At 31.4% G+C, this 20,182-nt stretch overlaps 1 long non-coding RNA gene across 1 annotated transcript; it reads left to right on the top strand.

The window, feature by feature from the left end:
* The first annotated feature begins 1,264 nt into the window (after positions 1-1,264).
* Positions 1,265-19,513, top strand: LOC127734413 (uncharacterized). Its single transcript, XR_007997545.1, has 4 exons — positions 1,265-1,405; positions 3,784-3,911; positions 18,987-19,088; positions 19,296-19,513. It is a non-coding gene; the product is annotated as an uncharacterized LOC127734413 (long non-coding RNA).
* The last annotated feature ends 669 nt before the right edge of the window (positions 19,514-20,182 follow it).

Consider the following 20,182-nt stretch of genomic DNA (forward strand, 5'->3'; position numbering starts at 1 on the left):
TTGCCATTTGTTAGATGTGTTTGAGGTTTTGATTTTGCCATTTTATAATGGACTTTCCTTTTTGAATTTCCATTGGAGTTCGGTATTTTTGTTATTTTACTTTTTTCCATAATTTCGAAATCTATATGAAATAAGAAATAGGTGATTCAAAAGAAGACACTTCTTGCAGTAAGTTTTGGTTTAAAAGTGTACATAACTTACCTCCACTAATAATATTAACGGTATCAATTGTACTGTACTTGATGCGCATTACGACAATTAATGTCTCTTCAGTGATGATCGAAGCCAACATATTTGAAAATAATCCAAAATTATTATAAACGTTGAAGAGTTGACTTAACCAAAAAGGATCACAATTATGGCCAAACCTGTACAAGGAATCAGAGCTATGCATGAGAGAGATACATCTCCAAAACAATATCCGTATTCTAAATTAATACAATCGACACGCCGCCTGTTTTTTTTTTATTTACAGACATTTATGACGGAAAATGCCTGTTCCAAAGTTAAGAATATGTCGGATGTTTTCCAGTTTTTCCGTTTGTTGATATAGTCGAGCGTTTGGTTTTGTCAGGTTTAATGTTTTTGTTAATACTTGTTTTGAAATGTATACCGTGTTCAGCTTTAAGAAAAATGCATTTGGAACAAAAAATCTGTAATTCACTGTTAAAATGAATAATTGAAAAGTGCATATGACAACTAAAGTATAACATGTAGGATGTAGGATAAGTAATTGAATTGCTCACTAATGTATTTGTGTTATTTCCGACTTAAAAGAATCTAATGCAGTTTGCGTATAAGCATTTTTCAAGGCCAAAGAAGCTTCAGGAATCTGTGTAATATATATATGAAATGTTCGACATCCTAAAAACGTAATAATTTTTCTAAAATTCCTCACAATAACCGTTTGCTCTTAAAGTTATTACTATTCTGTTGATGAATGGGATTTCAACCATAATAGGCTCATAAAAAAGATACATCACATACTCGACAACTTACTATTTAAGGCAAGTTCGCTAGGATATTTGTTACAACAAACATACTATTTCAAGATTTATTGTCGAAACATGTGCTTTATATTTTCGGTTTTAAAAACCAATCAAAATTGACATGATACATTGACTTTGTATTTAGGACGCCATTTAAAAAAGAAGGCTGATGCGTAACATTTCTAAAAAGGCTTAGTCATTATTTAAACTATGATACATTGTACTCAGTGTTATAAAGTCCTTATTTCAAATTTTATTAAGCCATACAACCTTATCCATTTTTGACTTTACATAGTTATATATCTAATCATACAAACATTCATCTTTAAACCCATCGATTCAGGTACATATCTACAATGTGGAACAGAATCCTTTTTCCGACGAGGGTTACCGTTTGATAAACACTTAATGAAAAGGTAAGAATATACATGAAACGATATTAACTTGTTTGATATAAAAGATTAAAAGTCTGCTCCTTTTGTAAATACGATGCAATAAAACACTGACCTTCAATTAAGTAAATAATATTAAAACATGAGTAAACAAACATAAAAGAGTACCTGTCCAAACATAATATTCATGGATAAGTTTGTGTTGAAAAAAAAAAGACGATTTATAAATTATTTGATCATTGCTTGGATTGAATAAAGGACATCATCAACTTTTTGAGGTTTTAATGAAACTTAAACATGACAAGCATATATTGACCACCATGTCATGCTATCCTTGTAAGAAAGCAAATAATGCATATTTACACTATACAAACAGTTTGACAGCTTAACAAATCTTGTTGTTGCATATAGAAGTGCAAAACAACTGAAAATAAGAAGATGTGGTATAATTGCCAATGAGACAATTCTCCACCAGAGACCAAATGTCATAGAACTTAACAACTATAGGTTACCGCAATCTACCAAAATTTGGATGATATTGTCAATACAAACATGTTTAATTGAGGTCTGGAGCTGGCATGTCAGTAACTGCTAGTAGTCTGTTGTTATTTATGTATTATTGTCATTTTGTTTATTTTCTTTTGTTTCCTATTCTGACATCGGACTCGGACTTCTCTTAAACTGACTTTTACTGTGCGTACTGTTGTGCGTTTGTTTTTTCTACATTGGCTAGAGGTATAGGGGGAGGGTTGAGATCTCCAAAAACATGTTTAACCCCGCCGCATTTTTGCGCCTGTCCCAAGTCAGGAGCCTCTGGTCTTTGTTAGTCTTGTATCATTTTTAATTTTAGTTTCTTGTGTATAATTTGGAGTTTAGTATGACGTCCATTATCACTGAACTAGTATACATATTTGTTCAGGGGCCAGCTGAAGGACGCCTCCGGGTGCGGGAGTTTCTCGCTGCATTGAAGACCCATTGGTGGCCTTCGGCTGTTGTCTGCTCTATGGTCGGGTTGTTGTCTCTTTGACACATTCCCCATTTCCATTCTCAGTTTTATTATACTTAAAATGTGCCTTCTAACTCTACAAATAAAGTAATGATGATAATAGTAGTGATCAAAATCCATAGGTTGCAAAACGATTGGAGACATCATGTCGAAAATGTAAATAAAAAGAAGTCTACAAAATGCAACACAAAAGAGAGACAAGGGATTCCATTTAAAAATGAAAATGGTTTGCTTGAAAACAAAATTGAAAAACCTTTGTTTTCAAATTGAAGTAAAACGCGGCTGAAAATAAATTGAATATCGCAACTTAAAATTCAAATTTTTCCTTAATTCTGAGGGTATAGAATATAAACACATGGATACTGATGTGACGATTGTCTCCACCAAAACGTCTTGTTAATCACATTTTCTTTTTTTTCTAAACTCTGATCAAAACTGATCAAAACTGTAACTTCTTTTCCATATACTGCGACGACATTTCAGAAAGTATACATGCAGAAACATATAACCTATTCAAGACTCTGTTGAAATGAATAATTAACAAGTTTCTATATTATTATACATAGAAAAACTAATAGTATAATGAATACGACATCTAAAGTATTTCATAAAGAATGAACAATAGTAATATCTTGTCTATTTTCCGACTAGAAGACCTTGCTGCATTTATTTTATATCTTTATAGTTGAAAACTTCTGCCATGTATATTTTGACTTGTGAGTTTTCAATATCCTCTTGTTACCCTCCACTACTTTTTTCCGATATATAATATACTAGTACTTAGAATATTTCTTAAATGTCCAAAAACATTATCCCCTTTTAAAATTCGTCATATTCCCATATGTCCTAAAAATTTTAAATATACATCAAATCTTGTAATAGTAATGTTAAGAAAAAGAAAAAAAATCCTGCTTATTGTCTTTGTTTATTAATTCTCTAGATCTTCAACTTCGCAATATTTGATTTGGCCTTGCACCTCTTTTGATTCGAGTCTCACATATGAGACTTATGTAGACAAAATAATACGCATATCTATTTTCTGTCTGGTAAAATTAAGACTTGATTAAAAGGTAAGAATATAGATTTAACAATAAAGTTGATATCAAAGATTAAAATAAAATTGAGAATGGAAATGGGGAATGTGTCAAAGAGACAACAACCCGACCATAGAGCAGACAAGAGCCGAAGGCCCCCAATGGGTGAAAGCCTTTTCATTTTGTAAATTCGACGCAGTAAAACAATGGCCTTCAACTAATGAATTAATATCACACCAATAGGTTTAACAAATATATATATAAAACCTCCCAAACATATAATTATGGACAGTTTGATATATAAAAATTCAAGATCAATTAAATTTTTTACTACTTATGATAAACAATATGATTTGATTTAGAAAGCATAAGCCAGATGTGACCAAAGATAGTAGACAGTAAAACAGACAACTCTAAAAAACCGTACAAACGAAGACCAACAACAACGAATAACACTGATAATGTTCTAGGTACATGGACAACACATGTGGTAGGTTTGATTAATGGCAATATTAGTTTACTTATTTTTGAATGTCATAAATCCATTTGGAACATACAAATCAATGAGAAATCAAGACGAAAACAGAACATGGAGGTATAACAATGTCTCCAATAGTAGCAAGATCAGGTTCGTCGACAAGGTAAGGGTCTCTTGCTAGCATCGATCTCCTGTTTTTCCAACCAATCACACTAGACTAGGACACAACCGGTATATTAACCTGTCAGATGACTTATTTTGGTATCTTTTAAAAGATCTAAAACTGAGAAAAATATCGTAATTAGTCGAGACACAGACAGATCGATTCGTCAACCAATTCATAATGGTGACCGTACAATTTATATATATGTAGTGTAGATTTCAGTCGATCTTTCTACTAACATTATTCGCGGTTTTTGTTTTTTAAGGTGAACACAAGCGAAAATAAATCAAGACACAGATATTAGGGGGGTATTATTGAGTCGTTGTAACGACTTAACTAACTCACAATAAGGACTTAGTTTAGCTAACTCGTAATAACGACTTAGTAACTCGTTATAAAGACTTAACCATACCCCTCATATCTTTGTCTTGATTTATTTTCGCTTTTTTTCTTATTTATAGATTTTGTAAATTTCGACTAAGTGCTCATAAACTAGAAATAGAAGTTGGAAGATGAATAATTGCAAAAATGACATTAAAGATGAAATACATTATTTACTTAAATGTCGAAGAGTGCAAGCAATGCTCAGATTATATAGAACTTTAAGGGTTCCAAATTTAAAAGCATTTACTGATGAATCTAAATTTGTCTGGCTCGTGAGTGCAAAAGCGTAAATGGACCTCGTCTTAGTTACTCAATGACGCTAATGGCAACTGAAATAAGGTCCCTTAAATGCCTTATAGTGCATGAAGACAGTATATTCATATCCATATATCAAATTATGAAATATTAAAATGTGTTGGTTGTTTTTAGGTAGTGTTCTGTCTTATAGGGCATTTGATTTTACTTAATGTTTTTGGGTAAATTAATGCTAATCAAAAATAACATTCTTGTTACAATAAAAAGCAATAAGGCAGCTTAATTATTACGATAAATCAAATTATAAAGCATTAAAATTATATTATTTTAAGTAGCCTTCTGTTACCAGAAACAAGCAAGTAAACAATGAACTCTCGAAAAAAATTGTATCAAGCTAACGAACAATAATTTCAGAAATTTCTAGAATAGCAATAACATGAAACGTGTTTTGAAAGTTAAGTGTTTGTGAACTCAAATTTGATTTATGAATATAAATAAAGCGTCTTCTTTCACTATAAGGCATTTAAGAGACCTCATTTTAGTAACCATTAGCGTTATTACGCAACTAGGACAAGGTCCATGTACGCTTCCGTTCTCACAAGCCAGACAAATTTAAATTTCTCAGTAAATATCTTTAAATTTGTAACCCTTAAAGTTCTGAATTAACTTAAAATTACTTGCGCTTCGACATTTAAGTAAAAAATGTATTTCATCTTCAAAGTTATCTTTTGCAATTGATCATCTTCCAACTTCTGTTTCTAGTATATGTGCACTTATGCGAAATTTGAAAATCTATAAATAAAAACACAAGCGAAAAAAAATCGAGACAAAGATATCTGGGGGGGGGGGGGGGGGGGGGGGGGGGGGTGTTCTTAAGTCGTTATAACGAGTTAGTTAATTTGTTATAAAGAGTAAGCAAAGTCGTTATAACGAGTTTGCTAAATCATTATCACGAGTTAAAATTAAAAAAAAATCCCAATGACACGTACCGACTTCCGTATAAACGTCATACGATAGGACAGAGGTTATGTTACTGATCGAAAATGGGAGGTTGACAATACAGAAGCTGAAATCATCCCGTGTGTCATAGATTCTAGTTTCAAGTCGACCATCATTAAATCAACCATTGCTTGGATATATATTAGATGAAAGCACTCATTGAAATATGGGTAATTGAGTGAAATGTAATTATCAATATATTTGACAGAAAATATACAATTTGGCATGACTTTGTCTTCTTCATGTCTTTGGTATGATTTGTATGAATTCTGCTTCATATGATTTCCTAAAAAAATGTCGACAAGATGAATTGCAGAATAAGTACCCATTTCAATGCCGACATTTACTTAAAATAGCAGTCATCCAAACTCAACAAATATGTTGGCGATAAAAAAAAATCAGCATTTTGATGATGTTATTTTCAGTGTATTGTTTTTGGTTCATCACAATGAAAACATTTCAAAATATAAAACAAGGCACCTACGATTCACAGTTTGTAGAAAAAAGCCCTGCTTAATGAAAAGATGTAGTCTATCTTTCAATTGAACAAATGCAACGGTAGACAAAAAAAAATTTTGATATATCTAAAAAAAGTTAATACACTTAAAATTAAAAAAAAAGAAGTTGATGTTTTAGTCGATAGAAAATAAGAATAAAATAGTCTTTATGAAAATCTGACAAGCATGAATGATATTGAACTAATTGTAATGATATTGCAGTAGTATAGCAATATTTACACAACAAACAGCTAAATGAATCACGCTGTTACATATTGCAGTAAATCACAACTTAAATCTACAAAAATTGAAGTTTGTAAATGAAAAATTAAATCTAAATAATCAATATTTACATTTGCATTACTTGCATTACAAAAGTACAAAGCACGATTCGTAAGAAGATGAGTCGAAGATGGATATGAAACTCTATGACTTAAGAACTTCTACACAGAAAACTAAGGATTATTAATACTCACCAACATAATCAATAAATTAGATAAAATCGGATGCTTCGGAAGGGTAAACAGTCTGCTTTACAAGTGGCAACAATGCTTATGATTAGTAAAATCTAGTAATATAGGTCTCATTTGATGATAGTCATAACTGTGTTCATTTAAGTGTTGAAAAAAATTACTTTATCTTCATTTTAAAGATTCAATGGTTTACAAAACGCGCGTCGGGCGCAATATCAAAATTTCAATCTTGGTATCTATGATGAGTTTATTTAGTATCTATCTTGTAAGCAGCAAACCTCTGACAAGCATACGCAAGCTCTGAATATCCAATAAACTTGAAGATATATATACTTAATTTTCAAATGCTGCTGGAATGTTGCAAAAATAAATATGGAAAGCTCACACGGGGAAAATTGAATGTATCTCTCTTGTCGTAAAGTTAATTTCTTCACGTACCCTCACTGTCAAACTCTAGATGTAATTCAAGCTATGGATGAGACTAGGAAGAGGTTCAAAGGACAGATGTTATCTAACTCTTGCAGGCACAATTGACAGCTGACTGTTTTCAGTTTGGTATTTTATTTATGCCCTTCAGGGTTTGCGGATTCCTAACGTTTTATTTATTATAGGTTTAAAAAGCAATTGGTCTCAATCGTATTTAAAGAAGGGTAATGTAGTAGCACGCGTCATGCACACTGAAATTGGTATCAGGGATTAAAATGTAATCATTAATTGAACAATTTCATTCTTAAGTGATGACGTCAAATAAATTGTATTAATGTTGTTTCTGAAATATTTATCATTAGCTAACTCTATTACAGGAGTGAAATGATGAACTTAGAAGAATTTAATCCTAACTTACCAATAATGAGAATGTATAAATAGCTATAATCTTTGAATTAAGTTAAGAATCATTTCAATAATTTCAGAACCCTACTGTTGTCATGTTTTAAGCTACAGATCCATGCAGGGTTTTATCTTGTACGGTATTGTCAATCATTAAAGACTAGTTAACTCAAAATCTTTTGACGCGGTTAGATTCTTTTTATGGTTTAATGTAGCAAACTACTTTACTGAATTGACATTGTGTTCGAGAATATTAGAAGATGCAACGGAATTCTATCAAAAATAATTGATTAGCATAAACAGAAAGCACTTTTGTTAAAATAACCCCATAAAACATAGATCACATCACATTATACAAAATCCAGTTAAAATGGAAGTAAAATAAACAAGATCTGGAAGAGTGAGAAAAACCTGTGCTACTTGCATTTCTCTTCGTATAGATTATGACATGTCAACAGTCGGTAATAAATCTCACTTTATATTCAGGATTGAATTGAACAAGGAAAGGAGTTGTGACTATCATATTGTCATCACAGATATTTTATAACGGTCATCTAAGTTGTGATCGTAACCCTTACCTTTTGACATGATGACTTAAATTTTACAATTTGAAACCTATGGGTCACTAGCATCATTGTAAGCAATGCAGAAATAAGGAGGTGGGTGTGAATGCCAATGAGAAAACAATTCACCAGAGACCAACGTACGAGGATACGAACGTACAACAATAGAACACCGTATGGCCATCAACAATTATAAATGACCAGTCCGTATAGTACCCTAGAAATGACCCCGAGATGTAAAACCATTCATAACAGAAAACAAACGACCTGACTAAAGCTTAGAACAATAAACGACAAACAAAATGACAAACATCAACCTTTAAACACTATAAAAAGGAAAAACATGTACTTAGAGAAAACCAAAATTCTAGAATATAGTATCTGGCAAGTAGCGATATTCTAAAAGCAGCTGTTACATAAAAAAGGAAATTTCACAATGTGCAAAAATGATATTATTTCTAGTGTAATAAATAGGGTCATTCTTAAAATTTGTTTCATTTTTACCTTAATTAACAGTATCACATTTTAGAAGTCATTTTATGTAAAGTCAAGGTAATTTTCCCGATGATTAATTTAAACAGGAATTTCCCAATAATACAATGTCCATAGTTATTCTTCCAGCTCATAAGGTATACATAAATAGTGTTCTTTTCCCAGTTAATTACGAGTATCACAGCTCCATGCGTGTTTTGTAAGATTCTAACAAACAACATTATGGCATACTTTAAACAGATGCCCTAATTACAAACGCCTGAAAATACCAATAGGGTCAAAACGGCAATTTTGACATATTTTGAAAAGTTATTTAATATCCAAAAAATATTACGTGACTCAAAATTCTGTTAATAGTAAAGTTATATACTTTGGATAAAAATAAAGTTATATTGGTTCGAATCTTCCATCGTAGTAAAATTTTACTAGAACATGCGCTGTACATTAGGATTTGAAAACTTAGATTTCGACCCTGTGTGTCAAACAAATACATAGAAAGTTGGTCTTTTTTTCGTCAAAAACAAGCAAAAGAGTGATATTGAACCATTTCCCAGAAAAAACAAAAGTTTAAAAAATTATACTGTTATAACATTATATATAGATAAATAAAATAAAAATGACACATGGTTTCTCATTTCATTTTCTATAGCTTTTAATTTGAAATAGTCTACATGCCAGGTGATTATATTGTAGATGCATATTTTTGAATAGGAAAAAAAAAAAGGCAACAGTAGTATACCGCTATTCGAAATTCATAAATCGATTGAGAAAAAAACAAATCCGGGTTACAAACTCAAACTGAGGGAAACACATCAAATATAAGAGGAGAACAACGACACAACAGAAACACAACACTAAAATGCAACACACACAGAAACGAACTATAATATAATAATGGTCATTTTCCTGACTTGGTACAGGACATTTTAAGAAAAATGGAGGGTTGAACCAGGTTTTGTGGCTATCCAAACCTCCCGCTTTTATGGCAATGTTAAATATAACATTAAAATGACAAGATTACATGACAGGACTACAATACAAATAAATGGGAGAACATACAGGATAGAGACACACACAAATAATAGCTATCAAAAGGTATCAGGCATATAATTTAATACGCCAGACGCGCGTTTCGTCTGCATAAGACCCATCAGTGACGCTCAGATAAAAAAAGTTCGAAAGCCAAAACAAGTACAAAGTTGAAGAGCATTGAGGACCAAAAGTTCCAAAAAGTTGTGCCAAATACGGCTAAGGTTATATGCCTGGGATAAGAAAATCCTTAGTATTTAGAATAATTCATACTTTGCTAACAAAAAGTTTTCTCATTCTTGTTTAACATACAAATGTTTATTAAACAGCAATCAAGTGTTTAATAAAGGCAAACAACCGTCAATGTTAACGTTGTACAGTCCCAGTAGATACCATTCACACAGAACACAAGATATCGCTATTTGCATGAGTAAATGAAATGTGATTGTTTATTTTAGGTTGATACATAATGAAAATATTCCTTTTAAACAGAGGGGTTTCAGACAAAGTTGTTCTTTGGATGATTTGTCTGTTCTGATTATGTACGTTTGGTTTTAATATTCTCTTTTATTTAGTTTCGCAAGCAGGTAGGTAGTGCTTACTTGAGGGAAGCTAGTCAATCAAGAAATATTTTGTCGTGCGCAATAAAATCGATATCATACTTGTCAACCGTTTTACTGTACAAAGGTCGTTTATAAAACTATTAATTACATGTTAGCGACATCGCGTGTTAACCTGTATTAACAAAACAACTTTCTAGACACTTAATACTGCAAATTATTTCGTAAAGGTGTGTAAATGGTACTTTCGATCAATTCCCTGAAGGGAAAATTATCAAATAAAGTTGTGATGATGTATGGATCAAAGGATTGGTTACTTGAACAATTATTATGAAGGATAGTACAAATTAGACAAATTACGTCGCACCTGCCGGAAATACTTAGTAAACACGTTTTTCTTTTATAACATTCCAGAAGATGTTGTTGATAAAGACACCCTTAAATAGTACTTTAGTCAAACTGTTCGATTTGTTGACGATATTTTTTATATGTTATACTACAGCTGCATGTATATTTTGAAGTCATCTCATCCTACATTGGGATTGGTTCACTTTGCAGAACCTTACTAAATGCGCTGTTGTTGATTTTTCTTGTTTTAAGTTAAAGTATACACGAAATATTTCCTATTGGACGACAAGTAATGTACAATCAATCAGAATTTTATTACACTAATCATATAAAGTAATACTGCGTCAACTTCTTGAATGATATAAAAGGGGTACAATGAAAATTATAAGTCGAACAGCAGGCAATCCAATAGTAAAAAGAAAAAAAAAGACGAAAGACAAAGAATAGTAAACAAAACAATACAGATAAATAAAAACATTAAAGCTATATTAACACCCATGATCAATTGAAGTTAACCAAGTCGCCCCGAAGTGCATGCGTGAGCATAAATGGTACTATATGGTGATATATAAATTAGTAAATTTCCTGTTGACAAAACTTAAAATTTTTCGTAAAACTAAGGATTTTCTTATTCCAGGAATAGATAACCTTAGCCGTAATTTGCACAACTTTTTGGAATTTTGGTTCCTCAATGCTCTTCAACTTTGTATTTGTTTGGCTTTATAACTATTTCGATATGAGCGTCATTGATGAGTCTTATGAAGACGAAACGCGCGTCTGGTGTATTAAATTTTAATCCTGGTACCTTGGATAACTATATATGCTCTCGTTTAATACTCAAGTGATCAATCGTATTTGGTCGAAAGTCATGAACGAGTAAAAGATGACATGATTGTGACATCGCGAAATGAACCAATTTTTTATATAAATATCTATAACAGGTAGATGCTGTTACCATGAATTGATCGAAATGATTCCTTCAGTCTTATGCTTAGGAACATTTTGATCTGAATATTCCTCGTAAGTAGAACCCTCGATCAAGGAAAATTTAATATAAAACAAGCACCAGAATGTCGTACAACTATGTATGCATGGTGCACTTAGATTATTGCTACACAAAGCTAGAAACATCACAATAGACAAATTGATGTTATATCTTTTGTTGTGAAGTTTAAAATTAGCTTCTTAGCCGGCCATTATTTTTCAAAGTCCAGATTATAAAGGTCAAGGTATGAAGCAAACCTAATGTGTTTTACGATTTATAGTTTAAAATTATAAATGCAAATAACACTCCACCTTAAACATTCCAGAGTTTAAACTCTTTGATAACAACCATATGGCGGCGCCAATGCATCTGCTATATTTTAAAGAATATGTTGAAGATGTGAAGTATACGTCAATGATAATTTATGTACCGTACAACATAACACTCATCTTTTACAAAAAAGACGATAATTTTCCCGCACGATTGCCTTTTTCATTTAAAATACCATCCCCGATTTACAAGAGTCCAATGTTAAATCATCATCTTAACGATATGAATCTGTTTTGCCATTGGAATCATCTGATATGACGCGTACGTTTTAAGTTTTTTAATCAATATGCTGACAACAACGAGGAAAGTGCATTTTCTTTGATGTATAGTTCGCACTGAGTACTTTACGACACTGGCTTATTTACAATCAACCCATTTTCCGTTATTTCACGAGACTGCTGTCTCACTTTATACTTAATCCCTTATACCCCAACGAAGATATATAAACATGTTCCGGTAATGTTATTCATGAGCTATACCATGTACGTTGTAAATTCGATAATCAAAAACACTTCCTAACAAGCCAGTAATTACACGAGAGTGCTAGTCGACTGGTATGTTGTTTATCTACTGGTGCTCCAGCCAGCCCTACGGAATAAAAAACAGCCAAAAAGACAAAAGTAAGGTACTGATTTTAGTGCACATGACACGTGTGCCTTGAATAAAGTTATTTATGTGTGCGCGACACAGGACACATGTTTCTCGAATTACCATATGGTCCGGGAATACAGTTATCGTCCCTTGATTTTCGTTGTCCACAAATATAGTCCTTAGTGTGGTCAGTGTGTTACTTGCCATTTTTTTTTATACCTCTTCCAAATGTATTTCCTCATGTTTTATGCCTCAAATAGCAAGTAGGGGGATGAAATTACACTGTAAAAAAAATTGGGTCATGAAGTTTAAAGTAAAGTAGTGATTTGGTACAGCTGATAAAGGTTACATATTAGCACTTTGGAAGCTGTCAAAAGATTTCAAGACCCCCTTAACATGAAATTGTCCATATTTTGAGTTAGAGCCGATGAAGCTTTCTATAATTTTGATATAATTTGTCCTAAAAGTAGTACAACACACTGTAAAAATATTATTGAGAAAGCGCAGGTGGGATTTTTTTTAATTTTCATTTATTTTCTAAAAGAAATGCACTACGAAATAACTGTGTACTCGGACCTAAGAGGTGAAATCAGTAAATATAGAATCTGTACTTTGGCAACTTCCCTGAATGACTTAATGGTGCCAATTTGTCAAATAGCATGAAACTAAAGGATTTAAACTTTTATTTGATAGAAATTCTGCAAAAATGACCCATTTTGGCATTATATGGTCAAAATAAGCATTTCAAAGCTTTTTCAATTTTGATGCATAAGTGGCATTCTGACTTTCTATGTGACAGGTTTTCATGTGTCAATATTTGTGTTTCTATGCTGTAATCCAGTTGTATTACTTATTTGTGAACTCTGAATCTACAGAAAAGAAGATTATCTCAGACAATATGTGCAAAATGTGTTGTATGAATGACCCTCGTCTAACGCCCTGTTTGGACCAAGTTGAATGTGAGGAGCTTGGTACATAAAAGTTGAAGTCCATAATAAAGATTTCACTAAATTTGTATAAAAAGCACTTTACAATCTCTTTTGTACCTGTTTCATTTCACATAATATCTTTCCTTTCTTCTATAGAATAGCAAGTAGTTCAAATGTAAGCCTATTGAGACTAAAATTGCATGCAAGTTTTTCACTAAAAAGTGAAAAATCTTTGTATCAGACCATACTGTCTGCAAAAAAAGTTGAATGCAAGAGTCCTTTTGTGCTCAGATTTATTGTATCATGTAACATGAGTATAGAAATTATAAAAAAGACACATTTTTTTATTTCCTATAGCTTCAGTATGCATTTTTAATAAATGTAAATGTTTGCTACGGCCTAAATTCACCCGAAATTATTTTCAGTCCTACTTGGCTTTAGACCCTTTTATACTAATTAGTATGCTATTTGTAATTTTTCTTTCCATTTAAAGTACATTAAATACATATGTAAGGATTATTTATAACCAAAAAACTTCACAAATTTAAAATTGCTGGAAAATATTACATCTTCATTTAAGCCCCCCCCCCCCCCCCCCCCCCCCCCCCTTCATTGGAAAAACTCCATTTTTTGGCACAGGCTCATATAAATTTGACTTTTGAAAAATTCTGATAAATCAAATGAGAATTCTATTGCTTTTAATACATGATATATTATATATTTAGGCATTTAAAAAGTAATTTTTTCAATATTTTCATTTTCAAAGCCCCAAATGTTGATAGTTGAATTTTTTTTCAATTATAATGTCAAAATTTAACACGAAAAGTTGAATATAGAATTTATCATATTGTCTATAATATATATCCTATTGCTATGAATCTTTGTCAGCAGTCTCATAATATATAACGCTTTAGTCATATAAAGTTTTATTAAGATGGGGCAAGTTTTTCTATCCTATTAGGTCCGGAAACACAGATATCGTCCCTTGATTTTCGTTGTCCACAAATATAGTCCTTAGTGTGCACAGTGAGTTCCATTGTTTTTTATTCCTCTTCCAAATGTATTTCTTCATGTTTTATGCCTCAAATAGCAAGTAGGGGGGATGAAATTACACTGTAAAAAAAAATGCGTCATGAATTTTAAAGTAAAGTAGTGATTTGGTACAGCTGAAAAAGGTTAAAAATTAGCACTTTGGAAGCTGTCAAAAGATTTCAAGACCCCCTTAACATGAAATTGTCCATATTTTGAGTTAGAGCTGATGAAGATTTCTATAATTTTGATATAATTTAACCCAAAAGTAGTACAACACACTGTAAAAATATTATTGAGAAAGCGCAGGTGGGATTTTTTTTATTTTCATTTATTATCTAAAAGAAATGCACTACGAAATAACTGTGTACTCGGACCATATTAATTTCTGCATGATACAAGAAACGTTTTTCTAGAATTAACTTATGCATAAAATCTGGAAATTTGAAAAAAAATCAGTTACAAGCATCAATACGACCAATTTCGCCGCCGAAATTTCAACTTTAGATTAAAAACAATTGCATAACTTATAACTTGGTTGCAACCAAATCTTGCTAGTACCAAATCACTCGCTGTTGGACAACTGACACATTCACGGATTCATAGTTCACCAGCAGCCGTACTGACTCAGTGGTTGTCTGAATTGATAAAACCTAGGACGGATTAATCTATTTTGCTATAGTTCACTTATGCTGATATTTATTTAGACACCAGAATTGTTTTGCCAGTCCCTTTATTGTCATATAATTGTGGTATATACATACGAATATGATTTATGTCTCTTTGGTTTATTATAAAAAAAAATAACACATATTTTGTATGTTAACGTCAAACTTTGATGGAAAATGCACTTAAGCTATTTCAGAAGACGTTCTATGTATGCTTTTCTGCAAACAAACTATCTACTTATTTTCGACAATCGCATTTTAAATGCGTCAGACTTTGTTGATATGTACTTAAGAATCAGGCCTTTCATCAACATTTTTCGTCGTTTGCGGCACTTATCAATTATTTCTAGATGATTTATGATTTATCATTTATCAATTTGATTTGATTGATGTTTGTTTTTGCACTGATATACAAAAGTTACATAAAATGCAATTTCTTGAAGAAAGTGATCGGGAACATTCGGGACCATGTCCACGTCATACATTGGTATGTGCACAATTAAATAGGCTATCAAATATGCTTGAAATTAATAGTAACTCAGAAAAAAATCATGTTATCAGAATGAAAAGTAGAAAAATAAATTTAAGGAAAACTTACTATTTTGCGCACTTTTTGATCAGCCCTCGAATAAATATTTCATTGTATATGACAGGACATGTACAGATCAGATATGAGATCTGCGACGCATGTTTTATATTTATGTTTTGCATTCAGTTGCGCTTTTCTTGATTTATTTATGTATTTCTTAAACACAGATTCACATAAATGGTTTAAAGGCATATATATTTAGTAACATCATAAATATTTTTTTCAGTGAATGTGATTGATTCCACCTAATTTACTGACATTGCGTAACAAATAATTTGGTAATGTGTTTACACTAATTGTTTTGTAACATAATTATTTGTTATTTTTTCAAGACGTTTATCGGATAAGTTAGATCATTTAGTTTCTAGAGAAGACCTAAACGTGTATTTCTGTAATGCATATATTTTCTTTTGTACTCAGAGAAGATTAAATTTCTATCTAAATATAATTACTGTTTTTGAGTGTAATATTTTTTTTGTATTATAATAATGAAAGATCACACTCCCACGAGAACAATTTAGATTTAGAAGAAATACCGACATAGCTTGATAATACAATTAATTATCTAATTACTACCACAATTGTATATTAATAAGTATTGTAATTTTCATTGCTATTAATACATGTTATATCAGTATTACAAACCTTATCTTGAACTCTATCCTATTTTTTAGAAATTTATAGAAATTTATATGTGATGTCAGATTGTGCGTCGATTTCTTCGGCTAACATATAATACGTTGTTCGGCTGTGCCTTTTTTATGTGCTGCTTTAGGTTGTTTTACGTATTCGTTTTTATTCTGTAGTTAGTCACCACTTCGTTGTTAACATGTATATCTATTATATAGTCATTTTTATAAATTTACTGTTTGCAAAAGTATGAATTATTCTAAATACTAAGGATTTTCTTATACCAGGCATATAACCTTAGCCGTATTTGGCACAACTTTTTGGAACTTTTGGTCTTCAATGCTCTTCAACTTTGTACTTGTTTTGGCTTTCGAACTTTTTTGATCTGAGCGTCACTGAGAGGTCGTGTGTAGATGAAACGCGCGTCTGGCGTATTAAATTATAAGCCTGATACCTTTTGATAGCTATTATTTGTGTGTGTCTCTGTCCTGTATGTTCTCCCATTTATTTGTATTGTAGTCCTGTCATTTTAATGTTATATTTAACATTGCCATAAAAGCGGGAGGTTTGGCTAGCCACAAAACCAGGTTCAACCCACCATTTTTCTTAAAATGTCCTGTACCAAGTCAGGAAAATGGCCATTATTATATTATAGTTAGTTTCCGTGTGTGTTGCATTTTAGTGTTGTGTTTCTGTTGTGTCGTTGTTCTCCTCTTATATTTGATGTGTTTCCCTCAGTTTTAGTTTGTAACCCGGATTTGGTTTTCCTCAATCGATTTATGAATTTCGAATAGCGGTATACTACTGTTGCCTTTATTCATCAGATAGACAAAGGTTTCGATTTTAGAATTTATGTGTGTTATTGATTTGACAGACATATTAATAAAAAAAAATTTCACTGATTAAATTACAAAAGACAAATTATAAGAGCTTCTATCCGTGCTTTAATTGATATCATATCATCAAAACTTTTAGTACTGTCTATGTTAAATCCAGACAAACTTACGAATTAGAAAAATGCTGTTACGTCTAAATATTTATGAACTTTTTGCTAGACTTTAATATCTGATTAAGTTTGAATTGGCTTATGTAATTAACTTATTTCTGTTCACAATAAACAAAATTATAAATATTTACATGTACATTCGACTTTTCAGTTTATGCTGTCGCTACTGGGACACAAACAATACCTTGAAATGTAAAAATATAATCTTTGATTACATAAAAGTATTTGACAATCTACCCGACTTCCAGTAGATTTGCAATCTCCGACGCAGAGACATTTCCGTTCCGTTCCATACTACGTAGCACTTTACTCAATATGACGTCATAATAAGTAAAGTATAGCAAAGCACGTATGGGACGGATATTAACTCTATGCCGGAGAAGAGTAGGTTTGGATATAAATTTTTTTTTATATAAGCTTGATAATTTTACCAATACGGAGTAACATACATAGCTATGCTGTTATAAGTGCGTTACAAAACATGAAATACTATTTTAAGTATTTGAATTTTTAGCATAAATGCACAGTCCAATACGAGGATTTTTAAAACAAATAGTGACAATTGACTTCCGTTTTACCGAAACTTGACTATTTTCCACAGTAACGACAATGTCACGTGTAAACCACATGCTTTCCTCATGATATGAGCTGGTCGGATAGAAATCAACCTTATACAAATTAATCAATACATATGAAAACTTATTTCGGGTTGAACAAATCTCTATGCAAGGTCTGTAACTGTTTGAAAATTGAGTTGATGTAAGAACCCAACAAAACAAACCCAAATTCATATTTTATTTCGTATTTGAATGTTCCAAAATCAATCAAGTATAAGTGCACTTGCATCCGGTCGATTTTTATCCGACGCAGCTCATATGTAAGATAGATTAACTTTATTTTTTTACCGATTAGAATTATGAGTCTTTTCACTTCACTATATTCAAGGCATTAATATCAAGATCTTTTTTGAATCTGTACGATATTCGATTTTATTACGAAAATCGATAACATCCAGATAGCTTAAAATAGACAAAACGTTTAAAAATTATAGTGGTCGTTTAAATATAAAGAAAAAAAAAAACAATTGACAAAATACAAAATCTAGGAAAACCCCTAACCTAATATCTGGAACAACGAAAATTACTCAATGACAATCACCAACACTGAAATAAAGGGTTTTTCTTTGGAGATTAAGTAGGGTGCGAGGTCAATGCTATCCCTTACGTATCTAGTTTAAAACTTCATAAATAGTTTTTCTCACCTCCATCATGCATTAAAAATGTCCTAAATTTTTTTCTCCATGGTGATACGGTTATCATGGCGTTTAGTCTAGCCTTTAGATAAGGAACTCAGTAAAATAGACTAAAAGATGTGGATCTAAACAAATACAGGTCACCGTACGTCCTTCCACAATAGGCAAAACTAATACCGTATAGTAAACTTATTGCACTGGCATGACAATATGGTAAACAATTCAAAGAGAATACAAACATCCTGATTTATGCTAAAACAATAAGGGAAAACAATTATTGCTGACAAAAACTAACGACAAAAAACAATGAAATAAACAGATTTCACTATGACGACAAAATTCTAATTGTTATTAAAGACAAAGTAGTTTCAGTCTGTACTGAACAATGTTAACAACAAGAATTTAATTTCTTTTTTATTTCTACTTGAGCTATTAATTTAAACAACTGAAATGTATTAAATATAATTGTTTTTAATTTGTCTTACAGCAATAAGATATACAGATGTAACATATAACGTCTCAGAGTGATAGAAACGTCGGCAAATAAATTACATAAAGGATAATACAATTTGCTCAAAAGATTCCGACAGTAAGTAAAGAATAGCATGTTATGTAGGTAGAAATACGTTACAAATTTTAAAAATAACTTCGTTTAAGACAATCTGATTAAAGTAATGATGAAACGGAATAAAAGAGAATTTCAATTGCAAACCATTACCATAATTGACATAAAGCAAGAAGATCTCATAGACCTTTACATTAGTACTTTTATTTTACTGCGCATATATTTTTGTAGATATATATCACTGCCACTGCATCTAATATTCGGGAAACAGGAAGTATTAACAAAGGAGGAAGTCAAACTTTAACTGTAATCACAAATGTTTTAGTGGTCCATTACGTTACATTCAATGCAGATGGTTTTGTAAGGTATCGTTTAACAAAATGCCGTGTTTGATTAAAATTACAAACATAAACATAACTCTGAAACGGGAAATGCCAATCATTTGAAAATAAATGTCATACTTCTTATGATTCGTTTATTATCAGTTTTTTCATTTTAACTGAAAGCTGAATTACGACGAACAAATTAACAGAGATCATTTTCCTTGCGCACTAAGATCGCAATTGAAGTATAAAAGTTTGCAATTACAGTTAATGAGAAAAATTTGACAAATGTTTATTTTTTGGAATGAATTTCATTCCCAAGAAATGCATACATTAGGCAAACAGAAAGGAACTGAAATTCATGGAGAATACACAGTATCTGAAAATGTATGGTACATTCATAAAACACTAGCAAAAATTGTTTACAAACTGTTAAGAAGGGGTATCATTTCTTTTATTTTATATTCGACTATCAATTTAAGGGAAAATTAATCAGTGTTCTTATATTATGAACCATTTGGAATAGCAGTTTACACATTTAACATTTTAAACGGTCATACAGAATAGTATGACATAGTTATAACGTATAAACATCTAAATGAAAAAAGCAATCAATGTCCTAAACAGAACATCAAAAGACTATAAGCTCGATATTACCTTACCTTCGAACATTAAGTTTTATACACAATCAGGTGCGTGTAGGGATTTTTATATATTTTTCTATAACAAGTTAATGAGATGAAGTATGGTGTGGGATAAAGGTACTTTGTAAGCGTTTAACACTAACTCTCAGTG

This window comes from Mytilus californianus, unplaced genomic scaffold (genome assembly GCF_021869535.1).
Source record: "Mytilus californianus isolate M0D057914Y unplaced genomic scaffold, xbMytCali1.0.p SCAF_3, whole genome shotgun sequence".
NCBI lineage: Eukaryota > Metazoa > Mollusca > Bivalvia > Mytilida > Mytilidae > Mytilus > Mytilus californianus.